We start from the raw sequence: 7936 nt of genomic DNA, 5'->3' as shown, positions 1-7936 counted from the left end.
GGCGGAGGTTGCATTGAGCCGAGATCATATCACTGCACTCCAGCCTGGGTGACAGAGCAAGGCTCTGTCCAAAAAAAAAAAAAAAAAGAAAAGAAAAAAGGAAAGAAAGAAAAGAAAAAAAGAAAGAAAGAAAAGAAAAAAAGGTTTATTTGGCTCACGGTTCTGCAGGCTGTTCACAAAGCATAGTGCTGATATCTGCTTCTGGTGAGGCTTCAGGAAGCCTATAATCATGGTGGAAGGCGAAGGAGGAGCAGGCATGTCACATGATAAGAGAGGGAGCAAGAGAGCAGGAGGTGTCAGGCTCTTTAAACAACAAGATCTGTGGTGACTGATAGAGCGAGAACTCACTCATCACCACGGGAAGGCACCAGGTCATTCATGAGAGATCCATCTCCATGACCAAAACACTTGCCACTAAACCCGCCTCCAACATCCTTATGATCACATTTCAACTTGAGATTGAGAAGAGACACATATCCAAACCATATCAACTTTTTACACTAAAATAATAACAATATAATATGCGTTTGTAACATATGTAAAAGTAAAATCTATGGCAATAACTCAGAGGCTGGAGGTTGAGAAACAGAAGTATACTATTGTGTGGTTCTTATACTATATGGGAAGTAGTATAATATCACTTGAAGCTAGACTGTGGTTAGCTAAATATGTATACTATACAACAAAAATTAACCACTACAATCATACAAAAAGAAAATATACAGTTAGTAAGCTAACAAAAGAGATAAAATCAATCACAAAAAATCAATTAATCCAAAAGAAGGCAGAGAAAGTAAAGGAGGAGCAACAAACTGATGGGAAAAATGGAAAACAAATAGCAAGAAGATAGACTCAAACCTAACCATATCAATAATCACATTATATTTAAAAGGCCCTAATACCCAATTAAGAGGCAGGCATTATCAGATTGGATTTCAAAAAAAGATCCAACTATATAAATAATAACTTTATTTATTACTTTAAATAAAAACACAAATAAGTTTACAGTGAATGAATGGAAGTAGATATAATGTTAACTCTAACCAAAAGGAAGTCAGACAAGCTATATTACTATCAGAAAAAAGTTACATCATAGCAAAGAATATTATCAGGTATAAAGAAGGTCATTTCATAAAGATACAAGGATCATTTTATCAGGAGAGCATAACAATTCTATGTTTATTCTTCTAATAACATAACTTCAAAAAGCATGAAGCAAAAAACTGTAGCATTTCAAGTAGCAATAGATACATTCTCAATTACTGTTAGAGATTTCAGTACTGCTAGCTTAATAACAGAGTAAGCAAACTGATAATCAGTAAGGATATTAAAAATTTGGACAACATAATCAACAAACATGACCTAATTGGTATTTATAGAACACTCTATCCAAATATATCAGAATACAAATTCTCAAGTGCACACAACATTTATTACAAGTTTCAAAACACTTAAAAAGTGTTTAAGTCATTCAAAGTGTTTTCTCTTACTATGATGGAATTAAACTAAGAATCAACAACAGAAAGATTTCTGGAAAATCCCCAAACATTTTGAAACCACATAGTGCACGCTGCTTATCTTTGAGCCTGGTGGAAGGTGTTAGGCCACGTTTTTCTTCTGTTTGGGATTTTAATAGATAACAACAATAAAAACGTAATGATGATTTAGATTTAGTCTTTCCTACCCAGGAACAGTGAAAGAAACAGTTTGACACCAATGGTCTTTGTAGTTCAAGGTCTTTGTGCACATGCAAAAAAAAAAAAAAAAAAAATCAAAAACAAAAAAACAACCCACAAACAAACAAACAAAATCCTCATAAACTCATAGAAAGAGAAAAGCTAATTTAAATTTCTAAAATGCATTGTAACATATTTAAAGGCAAATATAATTTCATTACCTTCACACCTAATATGTGGGTATTTAGACAATGGTTTTCAGATGGCATACTTTGATGGATTGCTTTAAAAAATATATACAAATGCTGTATAGTTAATATGGTGTACATAAGTTTGCTTGAGATAACAGACAAGAATGTTTACAGGGAAGTGGATGCTTCTAATCTGTGCATATAGTATGTATATAAGTAATTTGTTCTTTAAACTATGGCAAATATTCCAAATGGTGGCATGTGTTATTTTCTAAAAATGATCATAGCAATATTTCCAGCCCCACCTTCTTTTTACTCAGGACTTTGGCATTCCTCCCAACAAGAGGTGGAGTCTGATTTCCCTCCCCTTGAATATGAGATGGCTTTAGTGACTTGCTTCTGATGAATAGATTGCAGCAGATATGATGCTGTGAGGCTTACAAAGCTAGATCATAAAAAATGATACAATTTCCCCCTGGCTTTCTCTCTCAGTACGCTTTCCCTTAGAACCCGGCCCCTAGGCTGTAAGAACTGCGTGGGGAGACCCCATGAAGATGTCTACGTGAGGAACTGAGGCCCCCAGCCCACAGCCAGCATCAACCCCAAGTCATGTGAGTGAGAGAGCTTTCAGGTGACTCTAGCTATCAGCCTCAAGTCTTCCACCCGAAGGCCCAGACATCATGGATTAAGGATGAGTTGGGCATACTAAGTGGTTGTTTTATACCTCTAAGCTTTAGGGTAACGTGTTATACAACTGTAGACATTGGAACACTAGTACCATCTTATTTACTTACCAATTTATTGAATAAGCCCCTTTTAATTTCACATTCTTCACAAATAATTACATATTTTGAATCTGGATTCTCAATAAAGTTGTACTACACACTGTTTCCATACAAAATGTCTCTGTGCAGTAACCTAGTGTGTGGTTACACTTGCACAACTTGATATATTCCCGAATATCTGAGTGGATGGAGAAATATTACACATGGATATCAGAAAAGACCATAATCTCCCATGGACTGGTATGTGGATAGACCACAAATCTCAGGGATAAGGCGTGTCACACTGTGGAGTTTCACCACCAGGGTCACGGACCTCAGTGGGACCGGGTTTAGAATTCCAGCTATATTGCATAGCAACTCTGTGTACAAGGATGAGTTGCAATATCTCTGAGTCTTAATTTTCTAATCTGTCCTTCGGGGATAATAATAGCACCAATCTTATAGGATTGTTGTAATGAATAAATGACATCATGCACATGGTAGGCCCTTAATAAGTGTTGGCTGTTAGGGTTATCTGTATGAAATCTGATCATTTAAATACATGCCATGTCATACTACCTTGACTTCCAAATCTGGAAAATTTCCCCCAGTGACCCACTGCTGGGCAGAGCTTGTAAAGTTAACTTCTAAAGGAATTCACTGTGGCTGTTAATTGAGGTGACTTCCCAGAGACAGACTTATCACTATTGTTGCCGCTTCTGCAACCCCTGGAGAGGGACAAACTGTCCCAGAAGACTCTGGGCTAAAACCCACCACCTCCCAGGTGAGCCAACTTGTACCTTGGCGAGTTTCAGATTGGTTCAGAGATTCACTTCTCTTCACTTGTCTCTCAAAGAGAAACACAATTTTTCAGGATGATAATTTCCTACAGATTTTTAGAAGAATTTCCACTGTTTGTTTTGGAAAGCAGTTAGGGTAAAATAAAACCCAAAAATTTGCTTTTCTCTTATGACAGTCTGGCTGGGTTGACTCAGTGGCACCCGCTTTGGGGACGTGCCCCCGTCTCTCTCCCTCAGCCCTTCCAGGGAGAACAGTCTTGTGTGATTTTAATGTGATCATGTCTTTACCATGTGGTCTCTCAGCTGTCACTGACAGCGTGTTTGAGAGTGTCTAGAAGGGGTTTTAATTGGCAAGATCTTTAGTAAAATTTGCAAATTAGTGATCCACCGGCTGATGTTATGACAATGTCTAAACACTATCAGTGCCATTTTAAAATAATCTTTCATCGATACAACATTCATTTTAATTAGCCAGGAAATGTTGGTCCCAAAGGAAGCTGCCTACAGTTTTATAGATTTAGCACGGGGTTATGGGACGGCTTGATAAACTTCATTTATCTGGAAAAAAGAGATTTATTGAAGTCATTTATATTTCATTCAACTTATGAGGCGCTGGTCAGAGTTTAGAATGATTGGAACACAGACCCAGGGATACAGGTGGAAAATGCCCTTCTCTTTGATGGAGTGGCATGGTATGAGTATCAGCCTGAGAGTCCTGAAACCTGGGTTTTCATCCTGGCTTAGCAAGAATTTGTTTGTATAATCTGGGAAAGAACAACAGCAACTACATGTGACTGAGCACCTACTCTACACCAGGTGCCCTACACCCATTGTTCCATTCCTTGCAACAATATGGGGTGAGAACCACTGGCATCTTCATTTTTGAAAGGAAGAAACAAGCTGAGGCTCAGGGGGTAGAATTAGCTTGACACAGGCCATGAAACTCGTAAATGACATAGACGCATGTCTTTCCATCTCTGAAGACTGGGCTCCAGCCTGGGCAACATAGTGAGGCCCTATCTCTTCAAAAAATAAAAAATTAGCCAGGCATGGTGGTGTGCACCTGTCATCCCAGCTATTTGGGAAACTAAGGTGGGAGGATTGCTTGAGCCCAGGAGGTTGAGGCTGCAGTGAGCCAAGATGGCCCCACTGTACTGTGGCCTGGGTAGCAGAGTGAGACCCTGTCTCAAAAAAAAAAAAAAAAAAAAAAAGACTGAGCTGTATGCAACCGTGAGCTAATGCCCCACTGAAAAGTCCCTTAATCCTCATGAGCTGAATTTTTGTCATTTGTATTATGAAGCAGTGGGACTAGAAAGGGTATGATTCTACATAGCTTTCATATCTAGATTTCTGGGGTTTAGGGTATTGGTTCTATTGTTGCCTATATGTTCATGAAATCTGACAGATCCTTGTAGTATCCTTGGGAGGGTGCCAAATTAATAATCTGGAACTGATTATTTTAAGTGGATTAGCAGCCTTATAAGGGCTATTTGTTTCCAGGTTAGCACTGAACTGTACTTGACAATTCTCTCTAACTTATAGATGTGGATTATGTGGGAATTATGGATCATACCAGCCAAAAAGGCCACCGTTCTCTTTCATCCTGGTGATATCATTGAGTCCCTGGTGATACCCTATCAGTATTTGCTGGGGCTACTTGATTAATATTTTTTATAGTATATCAGCTCAGAGGTCATCTAATTTAAATTAGAACAAATTCTTGGCTCTATTCAACTAAACAAAAATGCATCACGAAACATTTTTCTGGTATGAATTTCTGCCCCAAAGCAGAAATTCGGTACAAACTCAGCCCAGGTTGCAGGATAGGGATGCCAGACGGCTGTTAGAACGGCCCCTTGCTTGGCCTTTTCTCTTATAAAAATAATTTATGACCTGCCGCTCTGAACTTCCGATTGTGGGCTTTGCAGGCATCCTGGCAGTTTTCTCTTACATTGATAACTACCCTATGCTGCCTGTAAGACAACATTGTTCTTGGCAGTAGTCTTAAAATATCATGAAAGGGGGTCGCTGAGATCACTTGGCATTTCAGCCTTCTCATTCTACACAGTGTTGTTATTTAGAGACAACTCTGGGAGACGGACCGTACGAATTTGGGCCTTCAAGTGGTTTTCAGGATTCAAAGCATGAGTTGAAATTTCTATATTCTCCAGGCATCATTTGTAAAATAGTAATAGTAATGCCTGCTTTGCAGAGGTATTTGGAAACTTGCATCAAACTGTGACTATGGAGATGCCTGGTGCAGTGTTGATATATGTGGCTAATTTGTTATCATGGCAAGGAAACTGAAGATTCTTTCAAGTGTACCACACCGAGGTTTTTTGAAATGTTTTTCTAAATGTTTAGGATTCCAGGAAATTTCCTTGTATCCTGAAGAAGCTTAGGTTTATCCTGAGAGATGGCTCTGGGAAATACATAATCCAACTACTCAAATGAACCCACTGTCTTTCTGACAAAGATGTGATTCACTATATCTCTTTCCTTCATCTTCCCCTTGCCCCACCATCAGAGAGGAATTATTTTGATTTTTGTTGCAGTTACTATTGCTGTATAACAAAGCACTCCAACTTTATGGGATCAAACACGAACCATTTTGTTATGCCCATGAAGTCTATGGCTCAGGGTTTTGGACAGGACACACAGAGATGGCTTGTCTCCTGCTTCTTGATGTCTGAGGCCTGAGCTGGGATGATAGGAACCGCTGGGGGTGAGCTCCTCAATGCACTCAGATCTACAATGGAAGTCTCATGCAGAATCATCTGACTGGGGGGTCTGGGTCTCTCTCTTGTGCCCTGGTTACTGAGCATCTAGAGAAATGTTTGGCTGTATTAGTTTCCTAAGCCTGCTGTAACTAATTACCACAAACTTGATGGCTTTATTCTCTCACAGTCTAGAGGCTGGGAGGCTGAGACTGAGGTGTTAACAGAGTCCTGTTCCCTCTGGAGGCTCTAGAGATGAACCTTTCCCTGCCTTTTTAAAGTTTTTGATGGGGGCCAGTGGTACTTGATGTCCGTTGGCTTGTGGCTCCATGAGTCACCCTGCCTCCATTGCTAGGTGGCCTTCTTTCCTGCATGTCTTCATGTCTGTGTCCAAATCTCCTTCTCCATTCTCTCATAAGGATGCCAGTCATTGGAATTAGGGCCCACCCTAAATTCAGGATGATTTCATCTTCCACTCCTTAACTAATTGTAGCTGCAAAGAACCTATTTCCAATTAAGGTCATATTCTGAGGCTCTGGGTAGATGTACATCAGGGGAAACACTATTAAACTCACTATACTGCCTTCTGCTTTGGGGAGTCTCAAAATTTCTCAAATAGGACAAGAATGTTAAAATACACTGGGTAGCCAAAAACCATGATCAATGTGACCTATGCGTGGAACAGGAGAAGGGAAGAGAAGAGGAGGATCCAAGAGCTGGATGGTGGTTGGTCTCCTTTAGAATCTGTGGTCAGGAAAGACTTCTTTGCAAAGATGAACGTGGGATTAGAGAGTTTTGAGTGCATCAGGGGAATGAGCAATGTGAAAGATTTCCAGGTGGATACAGCAACAAATATCAAGATGCCACAGAGGGAACAAGGTGATGTATTTTGAAGGGTGATCAGGAGGTTGGTGTGGCTGGAATGGCAAAAGGGAGATAGAAGGAGGTGGGGTGGGGGTGGTAAATAGAGGTTAGGCTATTTTAGGACTTTGAACTTCATTTTAAAAGTAAGAAATACCAGCAGAAGTTTTTGAGCAAGAAAGCAGGCTAATCTAATTTATACTTTTAAAAAGTCACTTGAGTTTCCGTGTGGAGACAAGACACAAGGTGGCAGGCATGGGATCAAGGCAGTCAGCTCAACAACATTGCAGTCATCAAGGAAAGAAAGGGTGTTGCTTTGAACAGGGCTGGTAGTGGTGAGCAATGAAAAGTAGGAATGGGATGCATTTTACAGGGAGAGCTGACGAAACTTGCTGATGGATTAGATGTGGGATGTGAGATAAAGAAAAGAATTGAGGATAATCCCAAACTTTTGTCCAGACCACTTGGGTAAATGGAGGGTTACTTTCTGAGATGGGGGAGACTAACACATAGTGGGATTTGGGAACATAGTGGGGAATCTGGGGTTCAGGTTTGGACACATTAACTTTGGGAGCTCTATTAGATATCCAAGAGGATGAACAGGCCATAAGATTTTGAATCGGGAGCTCAGGAGAAGGGTCGGGGTGGAGATTTAGAGTTAGGAGCCATCAGTGCATAAATGGGATGTAAAGGCGTGGGGCTGAGTGAGCTCACCCAGAGAGAGTGTGGCAGAGGGGACAGGGGAGGCAGGACCCAGGCCTGTTGGGGTGTTCCAACATTTAGAGGTCAGCAAGATGCCGTGAGGGCCTACACCGTGCAGGTGACATTCAGAGCCCACTCAGTTTCCCCTCCTTAGTGCCTGCCTTCGCCATCCCTCTTCATGCATCCTGGCAGTTTCATTCTCTTGGTTTTGAGATTAGCTCTATG

The sequence above is a fragment of the Pan paniscus genome, chromosome 17 (genome assembly GCF_029289425.2).
Source record: "Pan paniscus chromosome 17, NHGRI_mPanPan1-v2.0_pri, whole genome shotgun sequence".
Lineage (NCBI taxonomy): Eukaryota > Metazoa > Chordata > Mammalia > Primates > Hominidae > Pan > Pan paniscus.
This window is presented reverse-complemented; position numbering follows the sequence as displayed.